The sequence below is a fragment of the Leopardus geoffroyi genome, chromosome C2 (genome assembly GCF_018350155.1).
Source record: "Leopardus geoffroyi isolate Oge1 chromosome C2, O.geoffroyi_Oge1_pat1.0, whole genome shotgun sequence".
Lineage (NCBI taxonomy): Eukaryota > Metazoa > Chordata > Mammalia > Carnivora > Felidae > Leopardus > Leopardus geoffroyi.
Window position 1 is genome coordinate 79009861 of NC_059333.1, and position 22135 is coordinate 79031995.

Below are 22135 nucleotides of genomic sequence, written 5' to 3' on the forward strand. Positions count from 1 at the left end.
GATGAATCTGTGTATGAAATAAGTGATTGCCTGGGTCATGGATGGGTTTGGCTGTGTCTTATTACCCCCACTTCCACGGTATATGTGAGAAAATTTTGTGAAGGAAGTTTATAGAGGCCAAGGAAATGAGAAGATTCATCATCTAATGTGCAGAGCCGGGCCCTGATCAAACTCCCTCTTCTGGCTTCAAGGTCTCCTTTGCCAAACAATTCCTTCTGAAGTCAGGCCCTGGCTGACATTCCTCTCCCCCAACTTGGGCGTGACACTGAATGAATAAGGGTGAGACTGACACAAGCCTGGAGATTCATTGTTGGAAGAACTTCTTCTGAACACCACTCCCTGACCAGAGCAAGGATTCAGAGATGAAAATGATGCTCTTCTCATCCTCACAGTCTCTTGAACAAGACATTCGGGGCAGAGAGACCCATCTGACCATGACTAAGAGAGTATAGTGCTACCCTCCTTACAGAGCACAGACAGGACCTCCATCTGAAGGATGATGAAGCTTTCAAGAGGGGATGGAAAAGGTGGGAGTGATTCAAGACATTTTGAAAGGACAAAGACTGATTAGATACAGAGCACTCATTCATGAATTCCAAGCCTTCTGAACGTCTGTGAATCAGTCCTCTTTTTCTCTGGATCCCCAGTACCAAGCACAGTGCCTATCACAGCAAGACATTCCATAAATGTCTGATGCACTATTCTAAATGCAAGGGTGAAGAACAGATATGATGCCAAGACTCCACTTTTTCCCACTTTTTTCTACCTTTCCATTAAGATATTATTGATGTGTCACATATAGAAGTTTCAGGTGTATGGCATGATGATCTGATACACATATACATGCAAAATAATTATCCCAATAAGGTTAGTTAACACCTCCATCCCCTCACATAATTACCATTTTGGATGTGTGGTGATAACTTTAAGATCGACTTTCCTAACAACTTTCAAACATATAACACAGTATTGTTAATTGTAGTCACCATGTTGTACATTAGATCCCCAGAACTTATTCTTCTTATACCTGGGAGTTTGGACCCATTGACCAACACCTCTGCATTTCCCTCCACCCTTTGCCCCTTGAAATCATAATTGTATTCTCTATTTCATCTTGTTCACATTTTTTCAGATTCTACATGTAAAGGGGGAATAGACAACATTTGTCTTTTTTCTGTCTATTTCACTTAGCATAATGCCCACAACACCCATCCGTGTTGTCACAAATGTCAGGGTATCCTTCTTTTTTATGGATGAATACTTTTCCATTGTGAATATATATCACATTTTCTTTATCCATTTATATGTTTATGCATAATTAGGTTGTCTCCATGTCTTAGCTATTGTGAATAATGCTGCAGGGAACACGAGGGTGCAGATAGCTCTACCAGAGTGATTCATTTCCTTTGAATATATACACAGAAGTTTTAAGTGCTGGATCATAGGGTATTCTATTTTTAATCTTTTGAGGAACCTCCTTATTGTTTTCCATAGTGGTTGAACCAATTTACCTCCCACCAATAGTGCATGAGTGTTCCCTTTCCTCTACAGGCTGACCAAAACTTGATGTCTCTTATCTTTTTGTCAGCAGCCATCGTAAAAATTTGAGGTGACATCTCATGGTGGCTTTGATTTGCATGTCCCTGATGATTAGTGATGTTTGGCATCTTTTCATGTGTCTGTTGGCCATTTCCAAGACCCAATTTTGAATATGCCACACGTTTCCTATGCTCTGGCCTAGGATTCCCCAATCTCCCCTTCTCCACCATTACAAATCTTGTCAGTTGCTCATACCCCAATCTGCCACCAGCAGGCAGCCTCTCCTGGACCAGCAATCAACAGGTGAAGGGGTCCTGTTCCACTGCAGACAGAGCCTTGGAGGTACCCAGGACAAACAAGACAGTAGCCACTGGAGACCAAGTCTCTGCCTCAACTTTACACAGCCTCTCTCGATCCCTCTCAGCCAGCAGGGGACAAAAGCATTGCATTGGTACCCTCCTCATGAGTCAGAATCTCTGTAAGAAAGGCTACAATCAATACACATGACACAAGACTGATATGATGCCCTGGAACTGAGGGACCGTCTGTGAAACTGATGCCAATCACTTCCTAAGGCCATGTGTTACGCTCCTCTAGGATGGATGGGCTTGCTTCCCACCTCAACCAGAGCAAGGAGGAAGGCTTCAGTGATGGATGGCAGCAAGGGATTATCAGCCCTAAAGAAGGGGTATCCTGTAGTTGTCTCACCACCCCTATCAGCACTGACACACACAGGGGATGCAGCCCTACCCATCATGTCTAAAAATGCCCACATTGAAAACACTTCCCCTTTGGGGGATTGTCTGTCAATATACGTGACACCATGAGAAAATTAATTATGTCTGGGTGAACTTTAGTGCCGTAACTCACAGAGCTGTGTTCGCCAGAAAAAAAATGACGCAAATTTAAGATGCAAGCAAGAGCCAGTGGGGAAGCAGAAGCATTTTAGCAGCATAAATAGCAAATTGTATTCCAAACTCGAGGACCTGAAGCAGCTGTTGGTCCACCCAAGACTCCCTAAGCACCACTTAAGGGGAATCTCAGCGCACGTGGAATACATGTTTTCTGTTCATAAACAAAGTTGTAAAGGTGGGAGATTCAGCAATGGAGTGAGGAGGGGGCAGCTATAGAGTGGAGGAGAAGGACGTATAAGAGAGGGCTAATTGTACTGGGAAATGTCTGTTCCTCTTGTGAGATCCCAGTAGAAGGTTGCTTGGCCTGAACTTCTACTTAGGCAGAGTGAGCCCTCCCACCACCTGTCCCATAGGACACCCTTCCTATAATCCTATCATAGCACACATAATGCATTGGGGTGTGGTACTTCCAAGTCTGTCTTACTATAGGACTCTGATGGCCCCTGAGCTCAGCGGCTTGGAAGAATGATCTCTGTGTCCCCAGACTTGCAAGCAGGGCCGGGGCCATGCTAGGAGTCCTCATTGTATTCAGAGGCTGTATTTTGAGTGAGACTCAAGTGACAAACTGAAAAATGAACAATTGGTTACAAGTGGAGGTAGACGTAAACAAAGTCAATGACCCAAGAGCTGTTCTGATCATGTCCTTTTCAGTAGGCTGCTTTCTCTACCAAGAACAACACTGTCTGATCTTAACTAAAGGCAATTAGAATGCCTCCTAGAAGTACAGCAAAGATCTCACTTTAAAGAAACAGATTTTGGTAATATGGAAAATTGGGATTGTGTTTCCTTTACAGAAAAATGCCTTTAGAAGGGGGGGAAACATTTTTAAGAGTGCGAACTTAAAATTTCCCAGAACCCACACATTGTAACTTACTGGCCTGAACCCAAACTAAAAGTGGCTTCACCTGTCTTCCCATTGTCCATCACATCCTAAAAATTATAGAAAAAATCCCTGAGATGAAAGAACACATTAAGCTGCAAATGCAAATCAGTCAGCTTCCAAGATTTAAAAGGCTTTCTCTGTGGCGTCTATGTAAATAGCCCATAAAATCCCTGTAAGCCCACAAAATAAGGGACCATTTTATTCAGCTCAGAAACAATCCATACAACACAGAACAAGACATCTCTCCAATAAACTTATGAAAACCTGCCTTTTGGTAAGCCAAAATTAATATTCCTCCCGTTCTCTTGGGTTATGTCTGTAAGGTCACTACGGCCAGAACTTCTTCTGAATTTTGAACTCTATTCAATTAATATTCTTGTTTACAGAGATTTGAAAGCATTTAAGGAAGGTCAAAAACTAACACCAAGCAAAATGCAGCTAAATTCCCCACTGTTGTGCAAGGTTTACCTTAACTCACGCCCCCTTCCCATTTCCCTATCTCTTCTTTATTCACTCTTCCTCTCCAGATTCTGCTTTTTATTTCTTTTTCTCTTCCTTTCCTTACTCTGTCTCTTAACCTCTTTACTCTGTTCACTTCCCATTACACAGGGTTTGCCTTTGGGATATTATCCAATTATCCTGGAAGATTTAAAAGATTTCATGCAGGCAAATCTGTGTCTTCAGTATCCTTTCATTCATTCACAGAATTGAAGAAGGAAAAGAGGGTATGATTAGAATAAAGGGAAGTTGTGTTCCTCAATCTAAGTAAGTTAGAGAGCACTAAAAACACAGAGAGGAAGAGTTAATGTGGTTTGGATTTTTTTTTTTTTTTAGCATTTATTTATTATTGAGACAGGGAGAGAGAGAGCATGAACGAGGGAGGGTCAGAGAGAGAGGGAGACACAGAACCTGAAACAGGCTTCAGGCTCTGAGCTGTCAGCACAGAGCCTGACACGGGGCTCGAACTCACGGACCGTGAGATCATGACCTGAGCCGAAGTCGGACGCTTAACCGACTGAGCCACCCAGGGGCCCTGATGTGGTTTAGATTTTCAAAGCTTGACAAGTTTCATCCATGAAATAAGCTCGTACTTGTAGCACATAGAACAGTGCCTTTTATGGTGTGGGCACTCAAAATGTCGATTTCCTTATTTCTGTCTTCATCACAGTTACTAGCTATGCTGGTCAGTCCTGCCACCAGGTTGTGCTCAATACTTGGTAGCAGTCGTTTTGCCCATAGGCTAAAGCAATGACCTTCAGCTCTGAAGCTAAAACGGGTGAATCTAGAACCCTTACACCTGTTCTCCAAGCCACTTCTCAGAACAGCCAGCCTGCTGCTCACTCACAGACACAGAAACAAGTAAGTAGTAGGTAACTCTGAAAACCAGGAATTTAAGAAGAAGTAGAGGAAAAAAAGGAAGAGAAGGAAAGACAAGGGAAGAGAAGGGAAGGGAAGGGAAGGGGGAAAGGGAAAGGGAAAGGGAAAGGGAAAGGGAAAGGGAAAGGGAAAGGGAAAGGGAAAGGGAAAGGGAAAGGGAAATGGAAGGAAAGGAAAGGAAAGGAAAGGAAAGGAAAGGAAGGAAAGGAAAACCAACACCAGAAGACAAAGCCACATACTTAACAAACAAAAGGATTAACACTAAAGAAATAGAGTACATAGAGAGTAGGGGCACCTGGGTGGCTCAGTCAGTTAAGCATTGACTTTGGCTCAGGTCATGATTTCATGGTTCATGAGTTCTAGCTCCATGTCAGGCTCTGTTCTGACAGCTCGGAGCCTGGATCCTGCTTTAGATTCTGTGTCTCCCAATCTCTCTCTGTTCCTCCTCTGCTCAAACTCTGTCTCTCTCTCAAAAATAAATGTAGATTAAATAAAGATTTAAAAAGAGAGAGAGAGAGTAAAGAGGAAGACATTTAAGTCAATGATTAATATCTTCAGAAAGATGAAGGAGGTTGTCATATCCGCAAGAATGTGGCAGCTAGAGACTTGCTTCTCAGAATACGGTCCACATCCTCATAGCCTGGACACTTGTCAGAAATGCAGAATGCCAGGCCTCACCCCAGAATGACTAAAACAGTACCTGTAGTTTTATGAGCCCCACAGGGGATTTGGATGCTCATTACCATTAGTGGAGCACTGTGTTAGAGGGCTTGGAGTTTGAAACTCTGATTACTGAAAGAAAGAAAAAAGATTAGTGGATGGGAAAGCAGAAATAGATTTAGGTAAGTTGAAAGTTAATAACAAGCCCCATCTGAGGTACTCTCCTTCAGCATCGCATCTGAGCTCTTGTTGGCAAATTCTACACTAGGAGAAAATGAAGGAAAACATGATTTTCTTAGAATCCTATACCTAGTATATAAACTACCAGTAAAGTAAGAGAGCAAAATAAAGACAGAGTTAGGATTACAAAGATTAAGAAAACTTATTACCCTTCTGCCCTCATTGGGGTAGAGTCAAAGGTGAAGGTATTTGAAAGAATGTATGAGACCCAAAGAAATAAGGCAAAGAATAAATAATATATAAGAAATAAGAAAGAGTGGTAAGTAAGTAGAAAACCTAGATCAGGTTTAAATAATTCTTTTAAACAAATTTAATGTTCATTAATTTTTAAGAAAGAGAGAGAGCAAGCGGGGGAGTGGCAAAGGGAGAAGGAGACACAGAATCTGAAGCAGGCTCCAGGCTCTGAGCTGTCAGCACAGAGCCCCATGCAGGGCTTAAACCCGTGAACCATGAGATGGTGATCCGAGCCGAAGTCAGATGTTTAACCGACTGAGTCACCCAGGAGCCCCAGGTTTAAATAACTCTTGCTGCATAACTTTAAAATATTTATAACAAAATATAACTAAAATCCCAGATAATCTCAAAGTGGCAGGTGGAAGACAAAAGAGAAAAGCTACTTAGGCTCTTGTTTCATTTAAGGAAGATTAGAGGTTTTGAATAACTCTAGACAATAGTAGCAAAATATGTTTAAATGTGTATGTCACAAAAGATTGAATGCTGTCTGATTCCATTTATACGTAACTGTAGAAAAGACAAATGTAACCCATAGTGACAGAAAGCACATCCATAATTACCCGAAGCTGGGAAGGAGTAGAGGAATGGGAAGGGGGGATGTATCATATGGGAAGTGGTACAAGGTATTTTGGGGGTGGTTAAAGTGTTCTACATCCCAATTTTGATGATAACTAAATGTTATTAAAATTATTAAATATAAATTTGCCAAAATCCATCAAAATATACACTTAAAATGGGTCCATGATAAAAATGATGCTTCCCTAAAGTCGATTTTAAAAAAAAACTTGTGGGACGCCTGGGTGGCTCAGTTGGTTAAGCGTCCGACTTTGGCTCAAGTCATGATCTCACACTCCATGAGTTCAATCCCCATGTCGGGCTCTGTGCTGACAGCTGGGAGCCTGGAGTCTGCTCTGGATTCTGCATCTCCCTCTCTCTCTGCCCCTCCCCTGCTCGTGTTCTGTCTCTGTCTCAAAAATATATAAAAACATTTTAAAAAATTAAAAAAAAGTTGTGTTACATATACAAACATAAGTGTTAGAAGATTAAAAATTAGATTTTCCACACTGAAAACATTAAAAGAAGAGGGGGTGGAGGGAAACTTGATTAACTCAACAAATACAAGTGGGGAGAGAAAAAGCGTAACAATAACAATAGCTAACATTTAACCAGTACTCACCATTTGTGAAACCAAGCTTTAGATACTTTACATATAATAATTTCCTTAATCCTTAAATCAAGTCAATAAACTATGTGTGATTATAGTCATTCTCATTTTATTGATGAAGAAACTGAAACACATAGGATTTCTGTTAACCAATGTCAAACATGTAGTGTGACAGAGCTGGGGTTCCAATCCGATCATATAACATTCTGCTGTACTGCTTTTCGTAGTAAATAGAAAACATAAAGTAAGGTGGATGAAACAGTTGCAAAGCTGTAATTTATCAAAGTCAAAGAATTTGTAATATAATTTCCCATTATAAGTCAGCTGCTAAGATTTTTTAAAAGAAAGAAAGCTTAGCTATATGTTATTTACAAAAGACATACCTAAAATAAAAAGATCCAGAAAGAATTGAAAATGATATTTAATGCATTTGAAAGATATACTCAATAAAATTCTAAAGATGTAAGTAGGTATATTGATAACATAAAAGAATTCAAGATGAAAAATATTTTAAAACATCAAAGAGGAGTATTTTAAGTTGATAAAAGATACAATTAATCAAGAAAAGAGAAAATGAAGCTGTTATTAAGCTTCTATGTACCTAATAACACAGATTCAAAGCATATAAGGCATAAACTATGACAGAGCCAAAACTTACTGCATGTTTTCAATACATCTCTTTCAATAACTGACACTGTAAGTAGACCAAAACCAAATAAGGACCTGAATAATTCAAATAAAAGTATAAATTATTTCCACATATTTAGTTATCCACTAAAATCAACCTTCTATCAGGCTACAAATAAACTGCAGTAAATTCTGTAAAACAAAATTTTTTTTAGATAAGATTTTCTGACCTCAATGAAAATTAGAAATTAACAACAAAGTGAATCCTCTTGAAAGGAAGAAAGAAAGAGAAAGAAAGAAAAAGAAAGAAAGAAAGAAAGAAAGAAAGAAAGAAAGAAAGAGAAAGAAAGAAAAAGAAAGAAAGAAAAAGAAAAAAAGAAAAAGAAAGAAAGAAAGAAAAAAGAAAATAAAGAGGAAGGGAGAGAGGGAGGGAGGGAAGGAAGGAAAGAAAGGGAAGTGTATATGCTTGGAAATTTTTAAATAGTATTTTAAATAATGCTTTTGGTCAAAATCTATTTAGAAATTAATGACAATAAAAACTCCACATCTCAAAACCTGTGGGATGTAGCCAGTGTAACAAAGCAATACTGAGAGGAATCCATATGTCTTTTTTTGTTTGTTTGTTTGTTTATTTATTTTGAGAGAGAGAGAGAGAGAGAGAGAGTGTGTGTGTGTGTGTGTGTGTGCACAAATGGTGGAGGGGCAGAGAGAGAGGGAGAGAGAGAAACCCAAGAGGGTTCTATGCTCAGAACAGATCCCCACATGGGGGTCAATCTCACAACCGTGAAATCATGACCTGAGTCAAAATCAAGAGTTGGACACTAACGAACCGAGCCACTCATATGTTCTGAAGTGCATTTAGTAACAAGCAAGAAATATTGAAAATAAATTAGCTATAAATCCAGTTAAAAATACTGTAAAATAGCAATAGGATAAATCCAAAGACTGCTGAAAAAGTAATATAAAATAAATATTAACAAAATACAAAATTCTATGATTTAGGGTTGATCAATAATTCCAATAGCTATTTCTTAAATGACTAATAAAATAGATTCCTGGTAAATGTTATAAAGAAAAAGAAGGAGGGGTGCCTGGGTGGCTCAGTCAGTTGAGCATTCAACTTCGGCTCAGATCATGATCTCAGAGTTCATGGTTCAAGCCCTGCATCAGGCTCTGTATTGACAGCTTGAAGCCTGCTTTGGATTCTGTGTCTCCCTCTCTCTCTGCCCCTCCCCTGCTTGTGCGCTCTCTCTCTCTCTCTCTCTCTCTCTCTCTCTCTCTCAAAAGTAAGTAAACATTAAGAATGTTTTTAATTAAAAAATAAAATTAAATTAAAAAATAAAAAAGGAAAAAGAAGGAAGATACAACCATATGAAAAACAAAACACAGGATCATTACCAATACAGAGGAGATTTTGAAAATATTAAGAATATTACTTATAAGTTATATCAGTAAATTTGGAAATCTAGACAAAATGGATAATATAAAATCCTGGGAAAATTTAAGTTACCAAAAAGACTCCAGAAGAGTCTTGACAAATCTGAATAGCAAGTGATCAAAAGAAAAAAACAAAGAAAAGTCAGAAATCTTTCCATTAAACCAATCTCAGGTGATTTCATAGACTTCTCCTAAACTTTTAAGGAAATAATTCTGAAATTCTTTTTAATGGACACCTTCCCATTTGATTCCATAAGATTGGCAAACCCTGGTATTATTAAACCACAGAGAATTAGTACCCAAAGTAGTCAGTTGGACTTATGAATATAGATGGAAAAAAATCCAAACTAAAATGTCTTAATTGTACCTTTTGCAAGAAGTTATTAGGTATCAGAGAGAGAGAGAGAGAGAGAGAAGAGAGAAAGAATATGTTAAGACATGGAGAGACCTCAGTGGTAATTTAGTCCAATCACCTCACTTTAAAGAAGACCTTTATGTCCAAAAAGGGGAACTTACTAACTCAGGTGTCACAGCAAGTAAGTGACACTAACCTGTCCCCTTAACTCACTACCTGAGAGTCTGTTTAAAGTCTTACATTTCTTCCTTTCCCTCATCTCACACCTAAATCACAAATATCCTTTGTGTGTAGATCGGGTGCGGGGAAATGGCCTGAATATATAGAGTTAGAGATGTTTTATTAACAGTTTAAGTACCTTTATAAAAAAACTGAAATAAAGTTGAGATTTGGGGAAACAACGCTCACATTGGAGTCAAGGTCAAGGAGAATGACCCTGACTTCTCTCTGTTAGAACCAAAATACTGCAATCTTCAAACCATGGCTCTGACTTACTATAAACATTAAAATGTCCTTCTGGGTATGTGGAGAAGTCTCTCAAATTTTCTTGGCATATATCACCTTTCCTGATTTATTTTCCAATTCTGGTAGCCAATGGAGAAGAAACAAATTTTTTATATCAAGAGAACTTCAGAGGATGTGATAGGCTTAAAAAATGATTCATAGTGTCAAAGCTGTAAATAAACTTCCAGTGCCAGAAAAGCAGAGGGAAATTGAAAATAAAGAAGTTAAGACATAAGTTCTATAGATTGAGAGAATAATACTTCCTAAGCATTAAGATTTGAAATGTGTGGTTCAACTGCTTTCATTCATTTATTCATTCAATACTAGTTGAAGGCTCTATGATAAAAGCCATACAATGTAACAATTATAGTTGGTTGAGTGCCAGACTTCAGCTCAGGTCATGACCTTGCAGTTCATGGCTTTGAGCTCTTTGTCCGGCTCTGTGCTGACAGCTTGATGCCTAGAGCCTGCTTGGGATTCTGTATCTCCCTCTCTCTCTGCCCCTCTCCCCACTTACACTCTGTTTCTCTCTCTCTCAAAAATAAGTAAACATTTAAAAAGTTTGGTTTTTTAACGTTTATTCATTTTTAAGAGACAGAAAGAGACAGAGCATGAGCAGGGGAGGGGCCGAGAGAGAGGCAGACACAGAATCCGAAGGAGGTGCCAGGCTCTGAGCTGTCGGCACAAGTCCCGCTCGGGGTCTGAACCTACGAACCCGTGAGGTCATGACCCAGGCCGAAGTCGGACGCTTAACCGACTGAGCCACTGAGGCACCCCCTGAAAAAGTTCTTTTAATTTGATTTCTTCTGGGTGAAAAACAAGAATCAGGATACAAATACTTCCCATACAGTAGCAACTCCTATAAGCACAAGGCTTTCCTGCAGCAAAATGTGCTCTTACTACCACAATGGCTGAAGTGAACTCAATCAGATATAGTTCTCTCTCTTAAAAGCTTACTATTTATTTGGTAGGAAGAAAAGACACAAATAATAGCAACAACATCAGGCAACTGAACCCGCCACACATCCCAAGCCTGTAATTCTCTGTCTAGAATTTGCCAATAGAAACTTGACATACGCACTTGGAAAATATTTGTTTACATAACTGACAATAGAATAAAACACTCAGGAGGTAGCAAATGTAAGATCCGGGAGGGATCTTTCAGATGAAACCCCAAACTCCATTTCCCAGATGGCAAAGCATAGATCTCGAAAGGGAAGATGACTCCTCCAAGGCATCAGAGTGGCAAAGCTGACAATAAAATTTAAGTCTCCTGACCCCTTGGGGTCCTTAGACCAGGCAACAGGCCCATGAACTAGTCAGCCAACTGTAGTGACCACGAGGCACCTGCCCTGGCCTCCCCTCTCCTTCTCTGGGTTCTGCTAGGTCTCCTGTGTTGCCCACAAACCCCCAGGAGAAGCCTCACTGCTGCTGCTCCAGCCACTGTTCGAACCCAGTGTCCAAGCCAGAGTCGTCAAAGTTTCCAGGCCTCTGGCTCCACGGCTGTGCTGGCTTCCAGGCAGCGTAAGTGAGAAGAGCCTCCTCCCCAGCTCACTGCCACCCTTGGTTACCTGGGCCTCAGTGGTTCTGCCTTTGCCAAGAATCTCGCAAAATATTTTTTAAACAGACCCGCCAGCTTCCGCCTGCCCTCTCCTTCCACAGCCCATGCTAATTATAGGCACTCAAAACCGTCAGTGGAAAAATAGAAGAAATGAACCTGCCATCTTCCCCCTTCTTCTTGTCTTTCTTTTTTCCCAAGCTTTGTTCCCCACCAAATTTCATCTCTCTTCCCCTAGCTATGCATGTGACTGGACACAAATGTAGGTGAATATCTGCTGTGCGTGTGTGTGTGTGTGTGTGTGTGTGTGTGTGTATAAATGCAGCAGGGATGTTGCAAGCAGTCGAATACTCTGCTATGCTTGGAATTAATTTGCTAGTCTTTCTAAGGGTCAGTCACACAGCTAGTGGCTACTACGGCTGCATTTCTTTTGTTTTGTTTTGTTTTGTCTTTTAGAGAGAGAGGGGGCTCAAGTGAGCGAGGGGCAGAGAGAGAGAGAGAGAGAAAGAGAGAGAAACAGGGCTCACCGGGGCTCATGTTTTTTATGCAAAGCAGGGCTGGAACTCACCTGATGTGGGGCTCAACCTCACCAACTGTGAGTTCGTGACCTGAGCCGAAGTCAGATGCTTAATGACTGAGGCACCCAGGCGCCTCAGCTGCATTTCTAACCCCTGAAATTTACCTCTCTGAGCTCAAGAAATTCAAGAGAAATTGTAAAGCTAGAATCACAATTGGTTCGACCACACTGCAGGGGGAAGGGAACAACTGAGAGTACCTGTCTCGTTAGCTCAGGTAAGACGTGAGAAATGTGGAATTAGATTTGGGGTCAGCTGTAGAGACTCTATTAAACAGGGACGTGTACAGACAAAGCCCAGAAGACTGTTGGTAGCCTTCGGTAGTCAGTCAACAGAGTTCACCAACTGTTGTCTGGCCTTCTAAACAGAAGCTTATCGGGGTGCCTGGGTGGCTCAGTAGGTTAAGCATCTGACTTCGGCTCAGGTCATGATCTCATGGTTTGTGGGTTCAAGTTCTGCGTCGGGATTTATGCTGACAGCTTAGAGCCTGGAGCCTGCTTCGGATTCTGTGTCTCCCTCTCTTTCTGCCCCTCCCCCACTTGTTCTCTCTTTCTCTCTCTCTCAAAAATAAATAAACATTAAAAAAATTAAAAAAAAAAAAAGAAGCTTACCATGCTGCTAGGTTTTTTCCTTCCTGGATGAAGTGTACAGATATAGATATAGATATAGATATAGATATAGATATAGATATATAGATATGGTCAAGAAGGTTTACATTGAGCCAAGCATCATGGTCCACACATTCATCTTCTCTTGATTAATCTTCCCAAAAGCCACATAAGGCCCAGAGAGGTCAATTAATGATCTGTCCAAAATCATGTGGCCAAAGATTTCAGAGCCAAGCAAGGACCCAGGTCCTTGAGACACATGCAAGTAAGCCAACAATAATAGTACGGTGTTGATGGTGATAATTATGGTTACCTACTATGTGCCAAACATCACACTCTACTGCTTTACTAAAGTTATAGAACACAAAACCTTTTGGATAGATAGTATTATCACGTATCATACATTATTGTACAAAATTAAACAAATAAAACCAGTCTCAGAGACATGAAAATGTGTTTAAAATGGCACAGCCAGTGTGTGGTGAAACCAAGATAGTTAGTTAGTTAGTTTTAATTTTGATATTTTATTTTTTATTTTATTCTTCTAATACTTTATTTAAATTCTAGTTAGTTAACATATAGTATATAGTGTCATTTCAGGAGCAGAATTTAGTGATTCATCACTTACATACAACACCCAGGACTCATCCCAACAAGTGCCCTCCTTAATGCCCATCACCCATCTAGCCCTTCTCTCACCCACCTCCTTCCATCAACCCTCAGTTTGTTGTCTGTAGTTGAGGGTCTCTTATGGTTTGCCTCCCTCTCTGTTTTTACCTTATTTTTTCTTCCCTTCCCCAATGTTCATCTAATTTGTTTCTTAAATTCCACATATGAGTGAAATCATATGGTATTTGTCTTTCTCTGAGTGACTTATTTCGCTTAGCATTATGTACTCCAGTTCCATCCATGTCGTTGCAAATTGCTTCATTGCAAAAGATTTCATTCTTTTTGATGGCTGAGTAATATCCCATTTTTTATACACACACACACACACACACACACACCTCACATCTTCTTTATTCACCATACATATATATATATATATGATGTATATACATACATATATACTGGTATTTATATATATATGATGTGTACATATATATATATATATATATATATATATATATGATGTATATACATACATATATACTGGTATTTATATATATATGATGTGTACATATATACATATATATGTGTATGTGTGCATATACCACATCTTCTCTATCCATTCATCAGTCAATAGACATTTGGGCTCTTTCCATAATTTGGCTATAATTGATAGTGCTAGAAGCCAAGATATTTAAATCTAAGTATGCCTAAATTCAGAGTCATAAGTTACTGAGTACATAATGCAACATGATATATCCATCAGCTCTAGACAATTGTTCTTCATACAGCCCTGAAGGTATACAGAAATACAGAGATTCCAGAATTTAGTGAGACAAAGGATTTTAGACCACAATCTACCTAGGGTAAGCACTTTCATTGATAATCTTATTTTTTTTTTCTTTTTCCTTTTTAACGTTGATTCGTTTTTGAGAGACAGAGAGAGAGAGAGTGCAAGCAGGGGTGGCGCAGAGAGAGAGAGACAGAGAGACAGAATCTGAAGCAGGCTCCATGCTCTGAGTTGTCACCACAGAGCCCCACATGGGGCTCGAAATCACGAACCATGAGGTCATGACCTGAGGTGAAGTCAGAGGCTTAACCAACTGAGTCACCCAGGCGCCCCTTAATTTTTTCTCTTTTCTCCCCTTATTCTGTAGGAGGTAGATAGGAAATTAAGAATATACCTGTAGGACATAATTACAGAAACACATTTTTAAGGAAGAGGATTTCAGGAGAAATGTAGTGAGATTGATAGTGCTCTTCAAAGCAGAGTAGTTAATGACTCTGTGGCCATCTTTTTTTGCAGAGGCATAGGCTTTGCTCAAGGCACACTACTTTAAATTTGAACCACTATATTTTTGTGCCTGTTCAGGTACAAAGTCAACAGTGCAATATCTCAGTTCTCCAACTAAAACAATGTCTAAGAAAATATCTAGTAAATAAGAGATACTTTGCGTTTCAATGCAGATCCATAACTAACCCATACTGAGTGCTTGAAAAGTGTGAGGTGTGAATATTTTCTAGCAGTAGATAGGCTCAATTAGATTCAGAGCCTGGGATATATTGATTTCTGTAGAGCCACTTTTTTAAAATTGAGGTGTAATTAACATACTAAAATGCAGAAATCTTAAGCATTCATTTCAATGAGTTTTAACAATTTTGTATACCTGTATAATCACTCCCCTAACAAAATACCAAATATCTCCATCACCAAAGAAAGTTTCTTATATCCTTTTCCAATCATTAGTAATAACATTATTATCCTGATTTTAGCTTTTATTACGAAGTCCTCTAGAATATTGTTTAAGTCTTTTGTGGACTTATTTTTCATACATCTTGAATAAACACCTCGAGTAAGACCTGCTCAGTCATGGGGTACATCCATGTTTAATTTTATAAGAAATTGAAGTACAACTCTCCATAACCATGTATCATTTTACTCTCCCATTAGCAAGGTATGAAAGTTCCAGTTCCTCCATATCATCACTAACTTTTAATATCGGTCTGCTCAATTTTTGCCATTTATAGTTTATCTCATTGTGGTTTTACTTCTCAATAAGTACTTTCTCATGTGCTTATTGGTTATTCATATATATTCTTTAGTAAAGCGTTTGCCCACTTGTCCTCATAGAATATTTTTAAGTTCTTTTCCAATCTGATTCAATGCCACAATATTGAACTATTAATTTGGTAGTTCAGGTATTAATCTATTACTTTCAGAATTAACAGTGATATATTTGCCTGAGTGGCCCATGAGTGTCTTCTTGGAAATTATTGGGCAGGTGTTGCTTAACTAAAATAACTTAGCACTCCCAGTAATAACCTCCTAGGCTTTTGAAAAGAAGAAGGAGAGAACATTAAGCCCAGAGCTTAATAGCAAAGTTCCATATAGAACACTTAAACCCTTCACTAACTAGCTGTTTATGCTGATAGGCCCATTCTGATTTTATCAAGGAATGCATTTTTTATTAAGAACAGTGCCAATTATAGATAGAGCACTTACATTTAAAACATAGGTGATATTCAATCAGCAACCTGCAGCTTGCTGAGAATGGGGCAGACAAAAGGTGCACTGTAAGACCATGATAGCTGAAAGAGAACTTAGAGCTCATCTCAGCCAAACCACCTAGTGTTGGAGAAGAGAAAACTGAGGCCCAGAGACTTAACTAATTTCCCAGCCAAGAACAGAACCCAGGTAATTTTACCTACAGCCTAATGTTTCTTCTACCATAACATGATGCCTTAGGGAGAAAAAGTACTCTCATCTCATTTACAGTCTAAATTAGAAAAAAAAAAATTTTCAAGTCAGTAGAAGTTTAGAAAAATACTAGATGGGAAAATAAAAGCCAACAGAATGGCTGCTTGGAGTCACTCACAAATTATGGAATCTAAGGCCAGGTAACCTGGACATGAGTCCAGCACTTTCATTTATTAACCACGTGGCTTTAGACTAGTCATTTCAACTTAGCATTTTAATATCCGCAAGTGACACTGAGGCTGAAGACAATAAATATGTGGTTCTATTCAGACACGGAAATCCATATTGAGAAGGGTTTGAAACAGAGAACCTGCTGGACTCCAGAACTAGAAGTCAAAGAATAATTGGATAATACTGTTCATGCAAGATGGGTGACAAAAACTGGGTTCACTGCTTGAAGCTAGGGATTTGCTGTCTGTGGGCATAGAGGGGACAGCAAAAATATGTTGCCAATTTTATCCCTGAAGCTGTGATTTATAGGAACCTGTGGACCCAAGCAAGTAGGACTAAAAGGCACAGCCTCGTGTGGAACTGAGCTAGACAACACATTGACTCAAAGATTGGATCTCAGTATCCCTAAAATCACCATAGAACCAAAACGCCAGAATGCTATTTTAAAATTAGGCTCAGGACTAGGTTTATAGGGGAGGTGGTTTCAAATGCTTGCAAGACTATATAAACTATTGGCCAAAGATGAAGAGAGACAAAAATAATTCCTCTGACTCAAAATGGGCACATCAGTCCAAATTTTAAAACTGCCAAAGAAATCTAGAGATAAGAAGGACACCAATGACATCAACAACTAGAACATGAATTCACTCCTTGTGAAATTAATTTTAAGAGATAGTATGACAAAAACTTTAAAATAAGAATGTTAAAATAGGCAGAGATAAATGAAAGAATAGCATAATTAAAATGGTCAAATATATGAAAAAAGCATGAATAATACGAGAATAGGTAGATATGACAATAAGAATAATAAATGATCACAGTCGAAAAGAGGACAGCATAGAGATGCCTGGGTGGCTCAGTCGTTAAGCGTCTGACTTTTGATTTTGGCTCAGGTCATGGTCCGCAGTTTGTGAGTTCAAGCCTTGCGTCAGGACCTGTGCTGGCAATGCAGAGCCTGCTTGTGATTCTCTCTCTCACTGCACCTCCCCTGCTTGCTCTCTCTCTTGCTCTCAAAATAAATAAATAAACTTTAAAAAGAGAGAGAGAACAGCATAGAGATTAAAAAAATAGAAATATAAAAGAATAGTTAACCATGGAGAATAAATTAAGATAATCCAACATAAATCTCTAATAGGCGTTACACAGGGAGAGAATGGAAAAAAAAATCAAATAAAATATCCGAGGAGTTTCCTGACTTAAAAAGATAAAATAAGTCCTTAGAATAAAAGACACTCTAAATACCAGTGTAAATTAATAAAGACAAATCTACAACACGGCACATCTTAATGAATCTGCAGAACTTCAAGGACTAAGAGAAAGGCCAAATTCCACAAATAACAACAATTATACTGATGGCAGCTTTCTCATTAGCATGAATAGATTCCAAAAATAATAGGATAATATATTAAAAGTCCTGATGAAAAATATCTGGCAATTTACAATTTTAATCTGTTAATCTATCATTAAAAAATAAGAGTAAACTATATGAAGTAATATGGACTATAATCAGAATGTACTGATATGTATAAAAAGGATGGTAAAAATAATGGTAGCATATATACAATTTTTTAGTATTTATACCAACATACATATTATACTTTTTTTAGTATTTACGCCAACATACATATTATACTTTTTTTTAGTATTATAGCAACATACATATATTACTATTGTGTACATTTCGCATGAGAAAGAAGGCGATACAACACATATTTGGGTTTATTTTTCCTAAAAGAAACCTTGGAAGGATAAATCAGAAAATAATGAAATTGTTTACTTACCGGGATAATGTGACACTTCCGTGAGTATGTTTTTTGTAAGGTTTTAGCATATGAGATCATGTTGATTATCTACAAATTCAAAAAACAAAGTTAAGTCAATAAGGATGGGAAAGGAAACAGAATAGTCATGTAAAAACAGGACACAAGTATATATCAAATAAATAACTTGCTCACACTAAAGGTGGGCGAAGAGCTATTCAAGTAACTTTTGATACGGGGCTTTGTTCTAAAGAGGAAAAGAAAAATAAGTGAAGGAAAATACTGAATTGTTTTTAATTTTTTTTTTCACAGTGTTAGGAGTACAGCAATATTGACATAATTTTTTGTGTGTTGCAGGTTTGAACAAAAGAGTAAATAACACTGACATTATCAGGAGCTAGGGTGCTTACTGGGAGGAAGGAAATACAAATAACGGAATGGGGAAGGCAAGGAACAATCTTGTGGGGGTGGAACGGAATTGGAAGAACTAGTTTAAATTCTTGATTTCTTATCTATTTCCTCTACCTATCCACTGCAAGATCTTAAAGTTCCCATAGCAGTGAACATACCTACTACCCAGATCCTGGTTTCTAAAGAAATTACTAAACAGACCAGTGCTCCTCGGGAAAATGCCAACTCAAGAACTGGGCAGAGAAGGTACAAAGTAAGTATGGAACACCTTGTCATGCCAGAAAGTAAATGACTCCATACTGTCTAAAAAACTATGAAGTCATATGCCAATACACGGAAGCCTGCTTGGAAGGGTTCTCATTTTAAAATCTAAGAAAATTTGAGAATCGAAATTAATAAGAACTGTTGTGGATTATAACCAGTTGAATATAGTAAGAGTCCACGAGTCCATATTAATAATAAATAGATGTCTAGATAAGTGTAGATGGATGGGTGGACAGATAGGAGGAATGCTTCTTTATGGATGGATGCCAACTGGTAATACAGAAGGGATTTTGAAATTAGATTTGCAACTATTATAGTAAAAATTAAACTTCGGCAAAAACAAACAATATATCCTGGCTAGAGGAAGGTAGTTTTGTGAGGAACAAGATATTAACAAAGTCTAGAAGTATTTCACTACAAACTACTTATAAATTTTAAAAGGGAAAAGTGGAGAAACCAAACATTTTAAACAAGTTATCAAAATGAACATTACTGGGACATCTGGGTGACTCAGTCAGTTAAGTGTCTCTTGGTTTCGGCTCAGATCGTGATCTCACAGTTCATGAGTTCGAGTCCTGCATCTGGCTCTGTGCTGATAGTGTGGAGCCTGCTTGGGATTCTCTCTTTCCCTCTCGCTCTCTCTCTGCTCCTCCCCTGCTTGCTCTCTGTCTCTCTGTTTCTCTCTCTCTCTCTGTCTCCCTCAAAAATAAATAAACGTTTTTTTTTTTTTTTTTAATGAACATTACCAATGAAGGGCAAACAGACATCATGTGCCTCTGGATGTGATGCCCTGAGAAAGACACAATCATTCATGAAGTACATGAGTCACAAAGGAATATCTGCATTTTATCATGAGGATACATCTGAAAAATCCACATTGTGACACAATCTGTAAAACATCAGGCCTGTATTTTTTCAAGATTACTAGTGACATAAAAAACAAACAAAAAAAACACCTGAAGATCTGCTCCTGATTAAAGGAAAATAAAGTGATGACACTTGAATGCACCACATGCCCCCCCCAACACTGAATCCTGAATGGGGGCGGGGGGGTGTAAGGGTGATACAGGACATTATAGGGCACGTGATAACTCTGGGATATGATCTATAGAAAAAAGTTTCGTATCAATATTAAATCGCAAGACACTGATGAAAGATGGGAACTCCTTTAGTGAAAGGCCCATTTATTATGCCTCTCCCTCCATACATTTTAGAATCCAAGTTCAGTGAGAATATTAAATATTCATTTTTCCCTCTTCATCACTATCTAGTCTGTCTGCAGAAGCCCAGTATGGCCAACATTTCACATTCCCTTATCACTCCTCCTCAACTAATTGAGGCTTCATTTCATTCCTCACGCGTATGCCGAGGAGGAGAGAGAGGGTGCCAGGCTCTCAGCAGTCTGCAGCCTGTCGGAACCCAGCTCCGTGGAGACTCCTTCATAGAGATCCAGGCCCTGATTGTATTTGTGGGAACCGAAGCTGTATTGAATTGAGCCCACAACCTAATTAGCAGATTTTGAACCGCAGAAACCTTCATTATGCTATAATCCCACATCATCTTTTGAAGCTCAGAAAAAAAAAGTAGATCTGTTCATTAATTTATTACAATAAGTGCATCATCTCTGCCTTTGAATACTCTGAGGCTAATGATATGTCCCAACGTGTGATGCAGAGGATGACTCAAATAGTTTTTCTCCTAGGGGATTACTCTGTATGCCCACACGTATGCCGCCATGAATGAATCTTTCTGTACCTGCGTGACTGCCTCTTTCAGTAATGTGTGCACGTGTGCGTGTGTGTGTGTGTACGCATGTAGGTTATTGGTCCGTGCCTCGGTGTGGACACCCCTGTGTGGATAAATGACTCTGCGTTGCTGTACTGCTACACGTCTGTAAGTTACACGTTGCTGAGCATAAAGTAGATCATCAATGTATCTGTTAAGGCTCTCTCGATTGCAGGTGATATCAAACCAAACAAAACAATTGTGTAGGCCAAAAGGAAACACATTGGCTCATTTAACTGAAGTGTCCATGATTAGCTTTAACTTCCCACTTGGGAAAGGTGGGAGAGGGGAGTCACATCCAGAGGGACTGCTCCTCAGTAGATAGAGACCCTGCTGAGCAGGAATGCCCTGGAGTCCCTGGCCTAGAGTCCTTGTTTTGGCCACCTCATCTGGGGCCTCCACCATCTGTTTGTTTTCAGGCAATTCCTGGGGCAAATAATAAATCGAGAAGTCTTATCAAGCCACAGTATTGGAATCCAGAAATTGGGCTGGGAATTTCTGTTTCCTGGCCGCAGGCATCTCTCTGTCCCCTCCCCCTCAGCTTTGTGCTCTGTATCTTGGTCAGTCAAAGGCCAGTTTGAAACAATGGCCACCCAGGGCATCAAACTTCAAGCCCTAATTCAATCTCCTGCCATGTTGCTTGGGTCACTGCCTTTGCTCACGCTAAATAGACTGGTTGGCGGGGGGGGGGGGGAGGGCATGTTTTTATAGCACTGTAAGACTGGAATAGCTGGGTCTTCATTTATCTTAGACTTCAGGCTGTAGGTAGAATTTTCCTACCAAATTCCCTCCTTTTCTCTCTCTTTTTTTTTTTTTACTACTTTTTAAAATATTGTGATTATTGTGGATTCACATGCAATTGTAAGAAATAATACAGAGATGCCCCTCAGACACCTTTCCCATTTCCCCCCTTGTTCACATTTTGCAAACTCATAGTATAATATATCACAACCTGGATAATGATGTTGATACAATCTACCAATCTTATTCAGAGTTCCCCAGTTTACTTGTGATTATTCGTGGTGTGTGTGTGTGTGTGTGTGTGTGTGAGAGAAAGATAAAGAGAAAGAGAGAGAGAGAGAGAGAGAGAAGGTGCTCAGCATCATATGTTATTATGGGAAGACAAATTAAAACATGATATCACTACACACCTACCACATGGCCACATGCGGTCAGAATACTGACCACACGAAATGCCGGTAAGGATGTGAAGCAATAGGAACTCCTGGTCAACAATTACATGGCATATCACATTCCACTGGCATCGACATTTTACTACTTCAAGTGAGGTGTGGCAACTTTCTTCCATGGAGGCTCCTTTACCTTCCCCACTTTTAAATATCATCGTCCTGAGTATTCGATGATGTTAGAATATTTGTTCAATCATCAGTTACGGTTTATGAAACTCCAGAGAAGAAAGACGGTCTACTGGGCGAAGTCCCATTTCTGCTTTTTATGCAGTTGACATTTCTTCCTTTTAGCACTTGAAAAATACTGTGCCTCTGCCTTCTGACCTCCGTGACTTCATACAAGACATTGTTGTCATTCCGATTCGTTTTCCTCAATAAGTAATGTCTCGTTTCTCGCTGGTCTGCATTCTCTCTTGAATGCATTTTGAAAACTAAAAATTTTGTCTTCAGTTTTCAGAAGTTTAATTATACTGTACCTTGACATTGATTTTGGAGGGGGGAGATTTATCCT